The sequence below is a fragment of the Colletes latitarsis genome, chromosome 4 (assembly GCF_051014445.1).
Source record: "Colletes latitarsis isolate SP2378_abdomen chromosome 4, iyColLati1, whole genome shotgun sequence".
Lineage (NCBI taxonomy): Eukaryota > Metazoa > Arthropoda > Insecta > Hymenoptera > Colletidae > Colletes > Colletes latitarsis.
In genome coordinates this window covers 21,501,708-21,517,955 of record NC_135137.1, presented here as the reverse complement: position 1 = coordinate 21,517,955, position 16,248 = coordinate 21,501,708, and positions in this window count along the sequence as shown.

Here is a 16,248-nt window from a genome sequence, read left to right as displayed (position 1 = left end):
ACACTGAAACAGTCCATTAAACTAGGTTTCGATCAATATTTTAGAGCATAACACCGGTTAGGTCTGGGTTAGGTCTGGGTTATGCCCCCATCTGGCTCATGATTTTGCCTTCTGCGCATACATGTTGGCCAGATCCTGGGTTTTTTCGGGTTTGAATCACGTAGTAATGTGGTACCACATTGAAACAATCAATTAAACCTGGTTTCGATCAATATTATAGTGGATAACACCGGTTAGGTCTGGCTTAGGTCTGGGTTATGCCCGCATCGGGCTCATGATTTTGCCTTTTCCGCATACTTGTTGGCCAGATCCTTGGTTTTCTCTGTTTTGAATCACGTAGCAATGTGGTACCACAGCGAAACAGTCAATTAAACCTGGTTTCGATCAATATTTTAGTGGATAACACCGGTTAGGTCTGGGTTAGGTCTCGGTTATGCCCGCATCTGGCTCATGATTTTGCCTTCTTCGCATACTTGTCGGCCAGATCCTGTGTTTTGTCGGGTTTGAATCACGTAGTAACGTGGTACCCAACAGTTACAGTCGATTAAACTCGGATTCGGTCAGTATTTTAGTCGGTAACATCGGTTAGGTCTGGGTTAGGTCTGGGTTATGTCTGCATCTGGCTCATGATTTTGCCTTCTTGGCATACTTGTTGGCCAGATCCTTGGTTTCCTCTGGTTTGAATCACGTAGTAATGTGGTACCACACAGAAACAGTCAATTAAACCTGGTTTCGATCCACATTTTAGAGGATAACACCGGTTTGGTCTGGCTTAGATCTGGGTTATGCCCGCATCGGGCTCATGATTTTGCCTTTTCCGCATACTTGTTGGCCAGATCCATGGTTTTCTCTGGTTTGAATCACGTAGTAATGTGGTACCACAATGAAACAATCAATTAAACCTGGTTTCGATCAATATTATAGTGGATAACACCGGTTAGGTCTGGCTTAGGTCTGGGTTATGCCCGCATCGGGCTCATGATTTTGCCTTTTCCGCATACTTGTTGGCCAGATCCTTGGTTTTCTCTGTATTGAATCACGTAGCAATGTGGTACCACAGCGAAACACTCAATTAAACCTGGTTTCGATCAATATTTTAGAAGAGAACACCGGTTAGGTCTGGGTTAAGTCTGGGTTATGCCCGCATCTCGCTCATGATTTTGCCATCTTCGCATACTTGTTGGCCAGATCCTTGGTTTTCTCAGGTTTGAATCACGTAATAATGTGGTACCACACTGAAGCAGTCCATTTAACTAGGTTTCGATCAATATTTTACGGGGTAACACCGGTTAGATCTGGGTTAGGTCTGGGTTATGCCCGCATCTGGCTCATGATTTTGCCTTTTCCGCATACTTGTTGGCCAGATCCTTGGTTTTCTCTGGTTTGAATCACGTAATAATGTGGTACCACAGTGAAACAGTCAATTAAACCGGGATTCGGTCAGTATTTTAGTTGGGAACACCGGTAAGGTCTGTGTTAGGTCTGGCTTATGCCCGCATCTGACTCATGATTTTGCCTTCTTCGCATACTTGTTGGCCAGATCCTTGGTTTTCTCAGGTTTGAATCACGTAATAATGTGGTACCACACTGAAGCAGTCCATTTAACTAGGTTTCGATCAATATTTTACGGGGTAACACCGGTTAGATCTGGGTTAGGTCTGGGTTATGCCCGCATCTGGCTCATGATTTTGCCTTTTCCGCATACTTGTTGGCCAGATCCTTGGTTTTCTCTGGTTTGAATCACGTAATAATGTGGTACCACAGTGAAACAGTCAATTAAACCGGGATTCGGTCAGTATTTTAGTTGGGAACACCGGTAAGGTCTGTGTTAGGTCTGGCTTATGCCCGCATCTGACTCATGATTTTGCCTTCTTCGCATACTTGTTGGCCAGATCCTTGGTTTTCTCAGGTTTGAATCACGTAATAATGTGGTACCACACTGAAGCAGTCCATTTAACTAGGTTTCGATCAATATTTTACGGGGTAACACCGGTTAGATCTGGGTTAGGTCTGGGTTATGCCCGCATCTGGCTCATGATTTTGCCTTTTCCGCATACTTGTTGGCCAGATCCTTGGTTTTCTCTGGTTTGAATCACGTAATAATGTGGTACCACACTGAAACAGTCCATTAAACTAGGCTTCGATCAATATTTTAGAGGATAACACCGGTTAGGTCTGGGTTAGGTCTGGGTTATGCCCGCATCTGGCTCATGATTTTGCCTTCTTGGCATACTTGTTGGCCAGATCCTTGGTTTTCTCTGGTTTGAATCACGTAGTAATGTGGTACCACATTGAAACACTCAATTAAACCTGGTTTCGATCAATACTTTAGAGGATAACACCGGTTAGGTCTGGGTTAGGTCTGGGTTATGCCCCCATCTGGCTTATGATTTTGCCTTCTACGCATACATGTTGGCCAGATCCTAGTTTTTTTCTGGTTTGAATCACGTAGTAATTTGGTACCACATTGAAACAGTCAATTAAACCTGGTTTCGATCGACATTTTAGAGGATAAAACCGGTTAGGTCTGGGTTAGGTATGGGTTATGTCCACATCTGGCTCATGATTTTGCCTTTTCCGCATTCCTGTTGGCCAGAACCTTGGTTTTCTCTGGTTTGAATCACGTAGTAATGTGGTACCAGACTGAAACAGACAATTAAACATGGTTACGATCAATATTTTAGAGGATAACACCGGTTAGGTGTGGGTTAGGTATGGGTTATGTTTGCATCTGGCTCATGATTTACCCTTGTCCGCATTCTTGTTTGCCAGAGCCTTGGTTTTCTCTGGTTTGAATCTCGTAGTAATGTGGAACCACACACTAACAGCCAATTATACCTGGATTCGGTCAGTATTTTAGTCGGTAACACCGGTTAGGTCTGGGTTAGGCCTGGGAAATGCCCGCATCTGGCTCATGATTTTACCTTCTTCGCATACTTGTTGGCCAGATCCTTGGTTTTCTCTGGTTTGAATCACGTAATAATGTGGTACCACAGTGAAACAGTCAATTAAACCTGGATTCGGTCAGTATTTTAGAGGATAACACCGGTTAGGTCTGGGTTAAGCCTGGGAAATGCCAGCATCTGGCTCATGATTTTGCCTTCTTCGCATACTTGTTGACCAGATCCTGGGTTTTTTCGGGTTTGAATCACATAGTAATATGGAACCACACAGTAACAGTCAATTATACGTGGATTCGGTCAGTATTTTAGTCGGTGACACCGGTTAGGTCTGGGTTAGGCCTGGGAAATGCCCGTATCTGGCTGATGATTTTACCTTCTTCGCATACTTGTTGGACAGATCCTGCGTTTTTTCGTGTTTGAATCACGTAATAATGTGGATCCACACTGAAACAGTCCATTAAACTAGGTTTCGATCAATATTTTAGAGGATAACACCGGTTAGGTCTGGGTTAGGTCTGGGTTATGCCACCCATCTGGCTCATAATTTTGCCTTCTGCGCATACATGTTGGCCAGATCCTGGGTTTTTTCGGGTTTGAATCACACAGTAATGTGGAACCACACAGTAACAGTCAATTTTACCTGGATTCGGTCAGTATTTTAGAGGATAACACCGGTTAGGTCTGGGTTAGGTCTGGGCTATGCCCGCATCTGGCTCATGATTTTACCTTCTTCGCATACTTGTTGGACAGATCCTGCGTTTTCCGGGTTTGAATCACGTAATAATGTGGTACCACACAGTAACAGTCAATTATACGTGGATTCGGTCAGTATCTTAGTCGGTGACACTGGTTAGGTCTGGGTTAGACCTGGGAAATGCCCGCATCTGGCTCATGATTTTGCCTTCTTCGCATTCTTGTAGGCCAGATCCTTGGTTTTCTGTGGTTTGAATCACGTAGTAATGTGGTACCACACTGAAACAGTCAATTAAACCTGGTTTCGATCAATATTTTAGAGGATAACACCGGTTAGGCCTGGGATAGGTCTGGGTTATGCCCGCATCTCGCTCATGATTTTGCCTTCTTCGCATACTTGTTGGCCAGATCCTTGGTTTTCTCTGGTTTGAATCACGTAATAATGTGGTACCACAGTGAAACAGTCAATTAAACATGGATTCGGTCAGTATTTTAGTTGGTAACACCGGTAAGGTCTGTGTTAGGTCTGGCTTATGCCCGAATCTGACTCATGATTTTGCTTTCTTCGCAAACTTGTTGGCCAGATCCTGGGTTCTTTCGGGTTTGAATCACGTAGTAATGTGGTACCACATTGAAACAGTCAATTAAACCTGGTTTCGATCAATATTTTAGAGGATAACACCGGTTAGGTCTGGGTTAAGCCTGGGAAATGCCAGCATCTGGCTCATGATTTTGCCTTCTTCGCATTCTTGTAGGCCAGATCCTTGGTTTTCTCAAGTTTGAATCACGTAGTAATGTGGTACCACACTGAAACAGTCAATTAAACCTGGTTTCGATCAATATTTTAGAGGATAACACCGGTTAGGTCTGGGTTAGGTCTGGGTTATGCCCGCATCTCGCTCATGATTTTGCCTTCTCGCATACTTGTTGGCCAGATCCTTGGTTTTCTCTGGTTTGAATCACGTAATAATGTGGTACCACAGTGAAACAGTCAATTAAACCTGGATTCGGTCAGTATTTTAGTTGGTAACACCGGTAAGGTCTGTGTTAGGTCTGGCTTATGCCCGAATCTGACTCATGATTTTGCCTTCTTCGCAAACTTGTTGGCCAGATCCTGGGTTCTTTCGGGTTTGAATCACGTAGTAATGTGGTACCACATTGAAACAGTCAATTAAACCTGGTTTCGATCAATATTTTAGAGGATAACACCGGTTAGGTCTGGGTTAAGCCTGGGAAATGCCAGCATCTGGCTCATGATTTTGCCTTCTTCGCATACTTGTTGGCCAGATCCTGGGTTTTTTCGGGTTTGAATCACATAGTAATGTGGAACCACACAGTAACAGTCAATTATACGTGGATTCGGTCAGTATCTTAGTCGGTGACACTGGTTAGGTCTGGGTTAGACCTGGGAAATGCCCGCATCTGGCTCATGATTTTACCTTCTTCGCATACTTGTTGGACAGATCCTGCGTTTTTTCGTGTTTGAATCACGTAATAATGTGGATCCACACTGAAACAGTCCATTAAACTAGGTTTCGATCAATATTTTAGAGCATAACACCGGTTAGGTCTGGGTTAGGTCTGGGTTATGCCCCCATCTGGCTCATGATTTTGCCTTCTGCGCATACATGTTGGCCAGATCCTGGGTTTTTTCGGGTTTGAATCACGTAGTAATGTGGTACCACATTGAAACAGTCTATTAAACCTGGTTTCGATCAATATTTTACAGCATAAAACCGGTTAGGTCTGGGTTAGGTATGGTTTATGTCCACATCTGGCTCATGATTTTGCCTTTTCCGAATTCCTGTTGGCCATAACCTTGGTTTTCTCTGGTTTGAATCACGTAGTAATGTGGTACCACGCTGGAACAGTCCATTAAACTTGGTTTCGATCAATATTTTAGAGGATAACACCGGTTAGGTCTGGGATAGGTCTGGGTTATGCCCGCATCTGGCTCATGATTTTGCCTTCTTGGCATACTTGTTGGCCAGATCCTTGGTTTTCTCTGGTTTGAATCACGTAGTAATGTGGTACCACATTGAAACAGTCAATTAAACCTGGTTTCGATCAATACTTTAGAGGATAACACCGGTTAGGTCTGGGTTAGGTCTGGGTTATGCCCGCATCTGGCTCATGATTTTGCCTTTTCCGCATTCCTGTTGGCCAGAACCTTGGTTTTCTCTGGTTTGAATCACGTAGTAATGTGGTACCACACTGAAACAGACAATTAAACATGGTTACGATCAATATTTTAGAGGATAACACCGGTTAGGTCTGGGTTAGGTCTGGGTTATGCTCGCATCTGGCTCATGATTTTGCCTTGTCCGCATTCTTGTTTGCCAGAGCCTTGGTTTTCTCTGGTTTGAATCACGTAATAATGTGGTACCGCACTGAAACAGTCCATTTAACTTGTTTTCGATCAATATTTTAGAGGATAACACCGGTTAGGTCTGGGTTAGGTCTGGGTTATGCCACCATCTGGCTCATAATTTTGCCTTCTGCGCATACATGTTGGCCAGATCCTGGGTTTTTTCGGGTTTGAATCACATAGTAATGTGGAACCACACAGTAACAGTCAATTATACGTGGATTCGGTCAGTATTTTAGTAGGTAACACCGGTTAGGTCTGGGTTAGGCCTGTGAAATGCCCGCATCTGGCTCATGATTTTACCTTCTTCGCATACTTGTTGGCCAGATCCTGGGTTTTTTCGGGTTTGAATCACATAGTAACGTGGAACCACACAGTAACAGTCAATTATACGTGGATTCGGTCAGTATTTTAGTAGGTAACACCGGTTAGGTCTGGGTTAGGCCTTTTTTTTTTTTTTTTTTTTTTTTTTTTTTTGTCGTGGGGAAAATCTTCGAAAGACTCCCTCCCACCTCCTTGGGGAGAGGTGGGAGGGGTGTGTGGGATTCCCCGCGCCCGTACAACGACAGGCGCGGGACCTACCCACTAAAAACCCCACGGTGACCCTTCGGCACGCTTTGGGAGGATACCGGGAATCGCTCGAAGCATTCTTCCGGTATCCTCCCCGTGCCCGCGCTTTCGCGCCCATCCCCCGGGGGGACAATCGGTCCCCCCAGTAGACACACTGCCTCATAGCGGCGGGACGGGGCCACTCCATCCCGCCGCTATCCGTCCCGGGGCCGCGTTTAGTGGCGGCTGCGAGCCCCAACTCGCAACCGCCCGCGACCCCGTTTCCACCCCTCGGCGGCCGGGCGTTCTTGGCCGCACCAGACCGCCGAGGGTGCCTCCCCTTGCGTCGGACCGGTATGGGGAGGCACTCCTACCCCCAACCGGTCCGACCCGGCGCCGCCTGGCGGGAGGAGGGTCCGCTCAGGACCCCCCTCCCAGCCTAGGTCATCCGCCACGCCGAGGCGGCCGCCCGCGACGCCTCGCGACCGGGCGACGACCTCGGGCCACCGCACGAGCGCGCGCTTCAGCACGCCGCTGAAGCTCGCGCTCCCTCCCCGCGGCCTCCTTCTGCAACATTACGTTCTCGCAGAAGGAGGCCACGGCCCTCCACTTCTCCTCGCTGCCGAGCATGGCGCGCACCACGCCCGGCAGCGAGACATCCCGCCCGACGACGCCGACCAGGACACGGCGCTCCCCCTCCCACGCGGGGCATACCTCCAGGGTATGATCCGCCGTGTCCTCCTCAGCGTCGCAGTGGCAGCAACGCGCCGTCGGCTCCTTCCCTATCCGGCACAGGTATCTTCCGAAGCTCCCATGCCCGGAAAACACCTGTGCCAGCCGGTAGGTGAAGCTGCCATGGCCTCTGTCCAGCCACTCCTTCAGGAGTGGCCGAACAGCCCCGACAGTCCGGTGCCCCGCGGTTGGCAGAGCCAGCCGCTCCTGCCACGCGAGCAACACGGACTGCCGGGCCTGGCGCTTCAAATCGCCCCAAGCAGGTTCCTGCCCGCCCGGGACCGCCGCCACCCCCGCGCGACGGTCGACGCGGTGCCGGTACATCACCGCGTGCGACCGCGCGAGCAGGTCCATGGGCGGCATCCCCGCTAGCACCGTCGCCGCCTCATGTGACACGGTCCGATACCCGCGGACGACCCTGAGCGCCATGCGCCTCTGCACCCGACGCAGCATAGTCATGCTGCGCCGGGAGGCAGCCAGGTCGTCCGCCCAGACGGGGGCCCCGTATAGGGCCACCGACTGGACCATTGCCACATAGAGGCGACGAACTCGGCCCGCCGGGCCCCCCAGGTTGGGCAGGATCCGGCCCAGAGCCGCAACCATCCTTTCCAACCGGGGGACCAGGCAGCGGAAATGCTCCACGAAACGCCAGTGGCTATCGAGGATCAGCCCCAGATACCTGATCTGGGGCTTCACCTCGATGTCAGCCCCACCCACCCGGATCAGAGGGGGTGGCGGACCCTGCCGAGGTGAATGAAACGCAATCACCTCGGTCTTATGGACCGCCACCGTCATCCCCATCCCCCTGATCTGGTCGACGACGCGTTGCGACCCCTCCTCCGCGCGACGCATGGCCCTCCCCCAGTGCGCCCCGACGGCCAGCACCAGTGTGTCATCCGCATAACACACCGTGCTGACGCCGTCGGGGAGGCCGGCCCGCAACACCGAGTCGTACGCGATGTTCCACAGGAGTGGCCCGAGGACCGACCCCTGCGGAACACCGCAGTACACCTCCCTCCGCATATCACCATCCTGGCCCGGATACTCGATCCACCTGCCGCGAAGATAATCCCCGACGACCGCCCTGAGACAAGGGGGGACTCGATGATATTCGAGTCCCCTCCTTATCTCTTCCCAGGGGAGGGTGTTAAAGGCATTGGCAATATCCAAGGATATTGCCAATGCCACCCCTCCCCGGGAGACGGCCGCCTCCGAGAGGGCCCTCACACGACCTATCGCGTCGATAGTCGATCGGCCCCCCCGGAAACCGAACTGGCAGTCGGCCAGACCGGGATCACCCCGCGACAGGTGCTCGACGAGGCGGGCAGCAATCACACGCTCGAAGAGCTTGCCCACCTCGTCGAGGAGACAAATGGGCCGGTATGCGGAGGGAGACTCCGCGGGCCGGCCCTCCTTCCGGAGGAGGACCATCCTCGCCACCTTCCAACTGGGGGGGAATCGCCCGTCCCTCAGGCAGCGGTCGAACAACCGCCTGAGGTCGGCCCCAAGGACGCCCTGGGTCAAGACCCAAACCCGGCCGGACACACCATCCGGACCCGGGGCCGTGTTACGAACCCCGAGCCGTCTGATGGCCGCTGCCAGCTCCTCCTGCGTGACCCCCAGCTCGGCCGTCCACTCCACTGGGACAGCCGCCGCCGCCGGAGGACGCGGTCCCCTCTCCCCAATTGGGAAGAGTGTATTGACCACGTCCTCCAGCAGCCGGGGGTCAAGACCCTCGGTGACGGGGGGCGCCCACGGGCGGAGCTTATTCAGCACCACCTTATATGGGCGCCCCCATGGATCGTCATCAAGGGTCTGGAGGAGCTCCTTCCATGCCTGGGTCTTGGCCCGTTTGATGGCGACCTGCAGAGCAACCCGCGCCACGCGGTATGCTCCATACAGGTCATCAGCTGCCCTCGCTCGCGCCACGCTGTCGCCTGTACGTTGACGACGGCGCGCGCGGGTGTACTGGCGTCGGGCGCGGACAGTCGCGACTCGCAACTCCGCGATCGCGTCCGACCACCAGTACACCGCCCGGCGAGGAGAAGCCCGCCCGACCCGAGGCATCGCCGCGTCGCAAATACCCGCGACCAATGCCCCGAGCCGGGCGACCTCCTCCTCTATGCTCGGCAACTCGGCCGCTCCCTGCGGCCAAGTTGAAGCGAGGGCAGCTGCCATCAGGGCGTCCTTATCCAGGCGCCGAAGCGCCCAGCGGCGTGGTGGGGTGCCACGCAGGCGGCCGTGTCGGGATGCACTCGCGGCGGCAGAGACCTCCATCCGGATGTACCGGTGATCGGAGAGTGTCTCTGCCCCCGCGACCACGTGCCAACCCGACACCATGCGCACGGCATTGGGGGTCGCGAATCCAACATCCACGATGGACCCCCCATATCGCCGCACGCATGTGTGCTCCGACCCCCGGTTCAATACCCGGAGGTCGAGCCCCGCCGCCCAATCGCCCAGGATCCCGCCGCGAACGGAGGTCCTGGGGGATCCCCAAGCCACCGACTTGGCATTAAAATCCCCCAGGACCAGCACCGGCCGGGCCGCGTAGCGCTGCACGCATGCCGCGACCTCGGCCAAGTACAGCTCGGACGCAGCGTGACCGCTACGGGGCGAAATGTAGCACCCCACCACAGCGACTCCCCCCCAGTCCACGGCGACGAATCCCCGACCGCGCTCCAACAAGGAGAACGGTGGGGACCCGTCGCCCCCTCCCCATACCGTCGCCACCAAGCCGTCCGCGTCGCCCACCCAATGAGGGTGATCAGGGACGCGGTACGGCTCGGCGGCGACCGCCAGGCCAACCCCCCACTCCGCGAGGACTTGGGACATCAAGTCCTGTGCCGCGCGGCAGTGGTTGAGGTTGGCCTGGAGGAGGAGGCGGGGCGGCATTAATTAATGGCCGCGCCAGCCTCCTCCCGGCCGTCCGTCCCCGTAGCACCGTCCACCTCCATGAAGGACGGTGCCACCGCCCTCGGCACCGGAGCCGGTGCAGCCCGCCTCTTCCTCTCCTTCCGGGAGGGGGGGGAGCACTTCTTGCTCCCCACCCTGTGATCGGCTGGCCTCCCCATGTCCGCACACAGCGGGCAGTGGGGGGCCGCCGAGCACTGGCTCGCACGGTGCTCTTTGGCACCGCAGCGGTAACACTGACCGCTGCGGTCCACCGGCGAGGTGCACCACTGCCTCACGTGCCCCAATTCGAGGCAGCGGTGACACTGGAGCGGGCGCGGCGCGAGGATTTCCACTCGCGCCGAAACCCACCCCACCAACACCCTCCCGGATTCCGCCACCTTACGGGCGGCGGAGAGGGGGCACCGGGCCCACACCGACCCGAGGCCGGAGGGCGACCTGCGGATCTCTCCGATCCGCAGGTCCTCCACAGGACAGTCCCCCGCCCTCGCAAGGGCACGGGACACATCCTGTGCGCTGACCGAGTCGTCCAGCCCACAAACGCGCATCTCCGTGCGCTTCGTGGGCCGGGCGACCCGGACACCTCGCTCGCCCAGCTGCTCCCGGAGCCTCTGGGCGAGACGATCCGCCTTCGCGCCGCCCTCTGCACCGGGGATCTCCAGCAAGAGACCCCCGGTCACGGCCCTCTTCGCCCTCACGGAGGCGATGCCCAGCTCTTCCAGGGAGATATTCTCCCTGGCGAGCCGCATCGCATCCGCGAGGGTCAGGTCGCCCCCCTGCGCAACGGTCAGCGTCACCGCTGCCGTTTTTGGGGGACGACCTGGTCGTGCCTTCCCGACCTTCGCGGCCTTTACCTTGGCCGCCGGCGGCGGAGGCGGAGGCTGCGGTTGCGAGGCCTTCCTCGCCGCCCGCTTCGCCTTCCGCCCCACCACCTCACTCCACGCCACCCCCCCTTGGGAGGGTGCCGTGGAGGACGCGACCACCGCGACCACGGGTACACCACCCCCCTTGGGGGTCGCGACCCGGGGCCCTGGTGCCGCAACGCTGGGCGGAGCCTTCACTCCGCCCTTCTTTGCCTTCCCCGACTGTACCGGAACAGGTCGGGGAGGCACCGCCTTCCTGCTGACCGCTCTTCCGGCGAGGAGCTCCTCCCGGAAGGCGGCCAGCTTGCCATCAATCATGTCCCCAATCCTCCTCAGAAGATCGTCTTCTGAGGAGGACGGGGACTTCTTCACGGGCGGAGTGCGGGTGGAGGGGCCCGCTGTGCCCCGCACCACTGCCGCCGCACTCCGCTTATTTACCTCCGCCGAGGGACGCGGCGGTGGAGGAGGAGGGAGGATGGGAGGGAGGGCCGCGCTGTTCCACAGCGCCTCTGCCCTCCTCCTCCCCTGTCGCTCCTCCTCCAACAGGAGCTGCAGACGGGCGTTCCGCCCTCTGAGCTCCCGCGCCGCCTCCCTCATTTCCTCCGCCGCGGCCTTCAGGGCCTCCGCGCCACCGCTTTTCTGCCCCTTAAAGGCGCAGGCAGCGGCGACTTTCTCCACCCGCCTCAGGGACGAGGAGATCCTCTCCGATATCTCCTCGGTCACCTCGTCCCTGAGGCAACTCAGCCTCACCGACGGGCTCATCGCCCCGCCCACCTCGACGACGGCCTGCCCCGTCCTCTTCCTCTTAGAGCCTATGTGGCTCGTGCTGGAGGAGAAGGACGAGACCGACGCCGTCTCGTCGTCCTCCTCCACCCTCCACGAAGCCGGACCTGGCGCTGAGTGGGGCGCGAGCGCCGCCACCCTAACCCCAGCCCCATCTCCGTCCTCCCCAACCGACAAAACCCGCCCCATCCCCATTTTATTTTCTGTGTCCATAAAAATCCCACGAGATGGTCGGAAATAAAGGTCCGCCCGGGCAGAGCCGCCTTACCCGGGTAAGCCTAATACTCCGGGGGTTCGGCAGGTTCCCCGGAGGTGGTCGCTTGGGATTGGGCCTTCTCGCCCAACCATGCATCCCATCGCCGCGCACCATAGCTTAGGATTGGAGGGCGATTTTATAGAGTCGCCATACTCGTGGCCCAGGCGGTTAAGCCAAGACCCCCGTTCCTCCTGCCGTCACGTACCATTCACAAAACCAATAGGGAATTGTGAATGGGTCGTTGTGACGACCAACAGGAGGCTTACGGTGTGTGTATGACTCGGGTACCCCGGGTTCGTTAAGCCCGTACTGCAGCTGAAAGGCTGGCAGCCCCTGAGGGTCTGGGTTAGGCCTGTGAAATGCCCGCCTCTGGCTCATGATTTTACCTTCTTCCGTTACTTGTTGGACAGATCCTCGGTTTTTTAGGGATCGAATCACGTAGTAATGTGGTTCCACACTGTAACAGTCCATTAAACTTGGTTTCGATGAATATTTTAGTGGATAACTCCGGTTAGGTTTTGGTTACGTCTGGGTTATACCCGCATCTGGCTCATGATTTTGCCTTGTCCACATTCTTGTTTGCCAGATCCTTGGTTTTCTCTGTTTTGAATCACGTAGTAATGCGGTACCACAGCGAAACAGTCAATTAAACCTGGTTTCGATCCACATTTTAGAGGATAACATTGGTTAGGTCTGGGTTAGGTCTGGGTTATGCCCCCATCTGGCTCATGATTTTGCCTTCTGCGCATACATGTTGGCCAGATCCTGGGTTTTTTCGGGTTTGAATCACGTAGTAATGTGGTACCACATTGAAACAGTCAATTAAACCTGGTTTCGATCAATATTTTAGAGGATAAAACCGGTTAGGTCTGGGTTAGGTATGGGTTATGTCCACATCTGGCTCATGATTTTGCCTTTTCCGCATTCCTGTTGGCCAGAACCTTGGTTTTCTCTGGTTTGAATCACGTAGTAATGTGGTACCACACTGGAACAGTCCATTAAACTTGGTTTCGATCAATATTTTAGAGGATAACACCGGTTAGGTCTGGGTTAGGTCTGGGTTATGCCCGCATCTGGCTCATAATTTTGCATTCTTCGCATACTTGTTGGCCAGATCCTGGGTTTTTTCGGGTTTGAATCTCGTAGTATTGTGGTACCACACTGAAACAGACAATTAACCCTGGTTTCGACCAATATTTTAGAGGATAACACCGGTTAGCTCTGGGTTAGGTCTGGGTTATGCCCGCATCGGGCTCATGATTTTGCCTTTTCCGCATACTTGTTGGCCAGATCGTTGGTTTTCTCTGTTTTGAATCACGTAGTAATGCGGTACCACAGCGAAACAGTCAATTAAACCTGGTTTCGATCCACATCTTAGAGGATAACACCGGTTAGGTCTGGCTTAGATCTGGGTAATGCCCGCATCGGGCTCATGATTTTGCCTTTTCCGCATACTTGTTGGCCAGATCCATGGTTTTCTCTGGTTTGAATCACGTAGTAATGTGGTACCACAAGGAAACAATCAATTAAACCTGGTTTCGATCAATATTATAGTGGATAACACCGGTTAGGTCTGGCTTAGGTCTGGGTTATGCCCGCATCGGGCCCATGATTTTGCCTTTTCCGCATACTTGTTGGCCAGATCCTTGGTCTTCTCTGTTTTGAATCACGTAGCAATGTGGTACCACAGCGAAACAGTCAATTAAACCTGGTTTCGATCAATATTATAGTGGATAACACCGGTTAGGTCTGGGTTAGGTCTCGGTTATGCCCGCATCTGGCTCATGATTTTGCCTTCTTCGCATACTTGTTGGCCAGATCCTGTGTTTTGTCGGGTTTGAATCACGTAGTAACGTGGTACCCAACAGTTACAGTCAATTAAACTCGGATTCGGTCAGTATTTTAGTCGGTAACACCGGTTAGGTCTGGGTTAGGTCTGGGTTATGTCTGCATCTGGTTCATGATTTTGCCTTCTTGGCATACTTGTTGGCCAGATCCTTGGTTTCCTCTGGTTTGAATCACGTAGTAATGTGGTACCACACAGAAACAGTCAATTAAACCTGGTTTCGATCAATATTTTAGAGGATAACACCGGTTAGGTCTGGGTTAGGTCTGGGTTATGCCCGCATCTCGCTCATGATTTTGCCCTCTTCGCATACTTCTTGGCCAGATCCTTGGTTTTCTCTGGTTTGAATCACGTAATAATGTGGTACCACAGTGAAACAGTCAATTAAACCTGGATTCGGTCAGTATTTTAGTTGGTAACACCGGTAAGGTCTGTGTTAGGTCTGGCTTATGCCCGAATCTGACTCATGATTTTGCCTTCATCGCAAACTTGTTGGCCAGATCCTGGGTTCTTTCGGGTTTGAATCACGTAGTAATGTGGTACCACATTGAAACAGTCAATTAAACCTGGTTTCGATCAATATTTTAGAGGATAACACCGGTTAGGTCTGGGTTAGGTCTGGGTTATGCCCGCATCTCGCTCATGATTTTGCCTTCTTCGCATACTTGTTGGCCAGATCCTTGGTTTTCCCTGGTTTGAATCACGTAATAATGTGGTACCACAGTGAAACAGTCAATTAAACCTGGATTCGGTCAGTATTTTAGTTGGTAACACCGGTAAGGTCTGTGTTAGGTCTGGCTTATGCCCGAATCTGACTCATGATTTTGCCTTCTTCGCAAACTTGTTGGCCAGATCCTGGGTTCTTTCGGGTTTGAATCACGTAGTAATGTGGTACCACATTGAAACAGTCAATTAAACCTGGTTTCGATCAATATTTTAGAGGATAACACCGGTTAGGTCTGGGTTAAGCCTGGGAAATGCCAGCATCTGGCTCATGATTTTGCCTTCTTCGCATACTTGTTGGCCAGATCCTGGGTTTTTTCGGGTTTGAATCACATAGTAATGTGGAACCACACAGTAACAGTCAATTATACGTGGATTCGGTCAGTATTTTAGTCGGTGACACTGGTTAGGTCTGGGTTAGGCCTGGGAAATGCCCGCATCTGGCTCATGATTTTACCTTCTTCGCATACTTGTTGGACAGATCCTGCGTTTTTTCGTGTTTGAATCACGTAATAATGTGGATCCACACTGAAACAGTCCATTAAACTAGGTTTCGATCAATATTTTATAGCATAACACCGGTTAGGTCTGGGTTAGGTCTGGGTTATGCCCCCATCTGGCTCATGATTTTGCCTTCTGCGCATACATGTTGGCCAGATCCTGGGTTTTTTTCGGGTTTGAATCACGTAATAATGTGGTACCACAGTGAAACAGTCAATTAAACATGGATTCGGTCAGTATTTTAGTTGGTAACACCGGTAAGGTCTGTGTTAGGTCTGGCTTATGCCCGAATCTGACTCATGATTTTGCTTTCTTCGCAAACTTGTTGGCCAGATCCTGGGTTCTTTCGGGTTTGAATCACGTAGTAATGTGGTACCACATTGAAACAGTCAATTAAACCTGGTTTCGATCAATACTTTAGAGGATAACACCGGTTAGGTCTGGGTTAGGTCTGGGTTATGCCCCCATCTGGCTCATGACTTTGCCTTTTCCGCATTCCTGTTGGCCAGAACCTTGGTTTTCTCTGGTTTGAATCACGTAGTAATGTGGTACCACACTGAAACAGACAATTAAACATGGTTACGATCAATATTTTAGAGGATAACACCGGTTAGGTCTGGGTTAGGTCTGGGTTATGCTCGCATCTGGCTCATGATTTTGCCTTGTCCGCATTCTTGTTTGCCAGAGCCTTGGTTTTCTCTGGTTTGAATCACGTAATAATGTGGTACGACACTGAAACAGTCCATTTAACTTGGTTTCGATCAATATTTTAGAGGATAACACCGGTTAGGTCTGGGTTAGGTCTGGGTTATGCCACCATCTGGCTCATAATTTTGCCTTCTGCGCATTCATGTTGGCCAGATCCTGGGTTTTTTCGGGTTTGAATCACATAGTAATGTGGAACCACACAGTAGCAGTCAATTATACGTGGATTCGGTCAGTATTTTAGTAGGTAACACCGGTTAGGTCTGGGTTAGGCCTGTGAAATGCCCGCATCTGGCTCATGATTTTACCTTCTTCGCATACTTGTTGGCTAGATCCTGGGTTTTTTCGGGTTTGAATCACATAGTAATGTGGAACCACACAGTAACAGTCAATTATACGTGGATTCGGTCAGT